Below are 2,775 nucleotides of genomic sequence, written 5' to 3' on the forward strand. Positions count from 1 at the left end.
ACGGCCTCGGGCGGGTCCGGCTTACCGGGGCCCCGGCCGGATCAGCCTTTCTGTTTCCCCCGCCACGATGGATGCACGGGATCCCGGCTCCGGGGCCGCGGGCCTCGGTCGGGGACCTCCGCCTTCGCCTCGGTGCCCACGCCGGACCCCGGGGGTGCCCGCGACGGGCAGAGGGCCGGGTCTACTGGGACGGCCTCGGGCGGGTCCGGCTTACCGGGGCCCCGGCCGGATCAGCCTTTCTGTTTCCCCCGCCACGATGGATGCACGGGATCCCGGCTCCGGCGCCGCGGGCCTCGGTCGGGGACCTCCGCCTTCGCCTCGGTGCCCCCGCCGGACCCCGGGGGTGTCCGCGCCGGGCAGTCTTCCCGGTCTACCGGGGCCCCGGCCGGATCAGCCTTTCTGTTTCCCCCGCCACGATGGATGCACGGGATCCCGGCTCCGGGTCCGCGGGCCTCGGTCGGGGACCTCCGCCGTCGCCTCGGCGCCCCCGCCGGACCCCGGGGGTGCCCGCGACGGGCAGTCGTCCCGGTCTACCGGGGCCCCGGCCGGATCAGCCTTTCTGTTTCCCCCGCCACGATGGATGCACGGGATCCCGGCTCCGGCGCCGCGGGCCTCGGTCGGGGACCTCCGCCTTCGCCTCGGTGCCCACGCCGGACCCCGGGGGTGTCCGCGCCGGGCAGTCTTCCCGGTCTACCGGGGCCCCGGCCGGATCAGCCTTTCTGTTTCCCCCGCCACGATGGATGCACGGGATCCCGGCTCCGGGTCCGCGGGCCTCGGTCGGGGACCTCCGCCGTCGCCTCGGCGCCCCCGCCGGACCCCGGGGGTGCCCGCGACGGGCAGTCGTCCCGGTCTACCGGGGCCCCGGCCGGATCAGCCTTTCTGTTTCCCCCGCCACGATGGATGCACGGGATCCCGGCTCCGGCGCCGCGGGCCTCGGTCGGGGACCTCCGCCTTCGCCTCGGTGCCCACGCCGGACCCCGGGGGTGTCCGCGCCGGGCAGTCTTCCCGGTCTACCGGGGCCCCGGCCGGATCAGCCTTTCTGTTTCCCCCGCCACGATGGATGCACGGGATCCCGGCTCCGGGTCCGCGGGCCTCGGTCGGGGACCTCCGCCGTCGCCTCGGTGCCCACGCCGGACCCCGGGGGTGCCCGAGACGGGGAGAGGGCCGGGTCTACCGGGACGGCCTCGGGCGGGTCCGGCTTACCGGGGCCCCGGCCGGATCAGCCTTTCTGTTTCCCCCGCCACGATGGATGCACGGGATCCCGGCTCCGGGTCCGCGGGCCTCGGTCGGGGACCTCCGCCGTCGCCTCGGCGCCCCCGCCGGACCCCGGGGGTGCCCGCGACGGGCAGTCGTCCCGGTCTACCGGGGCCCCGGCCGGATCAGCCTTTCTGTTTCCCCCGCCACGATGGATGCACGGGATCCCGGCTCCGGCGCCGCGGACCTCGGTCGGGGACCTCCGCCGTCGCCTCGGTGCCCCCGCCGGACCCCGGGGGTGTCCGCGCCGGGCAGTCTTCCCGGTCTACCGGGGCCCCGGCCGGATCAGCCTTTCTGTTTCCCCCGCCACGATGGATGCACGGGATCCCGGCTCCGGGTCCGCGGGCCTCGGTCGGGGACCTCCGCCGTCGCCTCGGCGCCCCCGCCGGACCCCGGGGGTGCCCGCGACGGGCAGTCGTCCCGGTCTACCGGGGCCCCGGCCGGATCAGCCTTTCTGTTTCCCCCGCCACGATGGATGCACGGGATCCCGGCTCCGGCGCCGCGGGCCTCGGTCGGGGACCTCCGCCTTCGCCTCGGTGCCCACGCCGGACCCCGGGGGTGTCCGCGCCGGGCAGTCTTCCCGGTCTACCGGGGCCCCGGCCGGATCAGCCTTTCTGTTTCCCCCGCCACGATGGATGCACGGGATCCCGGCTCCGGGTCCGCGGGCCTCGGTCGGGGACCTCCGCCGTCGCCTCGGTGCCCCCGCCGGACCCCGGGGGTGCCCGCGACGGGCAGTCGTCCCGGTCTACCGGGGCCCCGGCCGGATCAGCCTTTCTGTTTCCCCCGCCACGATGGATGCACGGGATCCCGGCTCCGGGTCCGCGGGCCTCGGTCGGGGACCTCCGCCGTCGCCTCGGTGCCCCCGCCGGACCCCGGGGGTGCCCGCGACGGGCAGTCGTCCCGGTCTACCGGGGCCCCGGCCGGATCAGCCTTTCTGTTTCCCCCGCCACGATGGATGCACGGGATCCCGGCTCCGGCGCCGCGGGCCTCGGTCGGGGACCTCCGCCTTCGCCTCGGTGCCCACGCCGGACCCCGGGGGTGTCCGCGCCGGGCAGTCTTCCCGGTCTACCGGGGCCCCGGCCGGATCAGCCTTTCTGTTTCCCCCGCCACGATGGATGCACGGGATCCCGGCTCCGGCGCCGCGGGCCTCGGTCGGGGACCTCCGCCGTCCCCTCGGTGCCCACGCCGGCCCCCGGGGGTGTCCGCGCCGGGCAGTCGTCCCGGTCTACCGGGACGGCCTTGGGCGGGTCCGGTTTACCCGGGCCTCGGCCGGCCTAGAGTGTTTCTGTTTCCCCGCCTTGATGGATGTACGGGATCCCGGCGCGGGGGCCCCGGGCCTCGGTCGGGGACCTCCGCCGTCGCCTCGGTGCCCGCGCCGGGGCCCTGGGGTGTCCGTGACGGGCAGCCGTCCCGGTCTACCGGGACGCTCGGGCGGGACCGGTTTACCCGGGCCTCGGCCGGACCGGAGTGTTTCCGTTTTCTGCTTCCCTGCCAGGATGGCTGCGAGGGGTTGATTGAAAG

This window comes from Pituophis catenifer, unplaced genomic scaffold (genome assembly GCF_029215685.1).
Source record: "Pituophis catenifer annectens isolate HBS135680 unplaced genomic scaffold, rPitCat1.0.hap2 SCAF_204, whole genome shotgun sequence".
NCBI classification, from domain to species: domain Eukaryota; kingdom Metazoa; phylum Chordata; class Lepidosauria; order Squamata; family Colubridae; genus Pituophis; species Pituophis catenifer.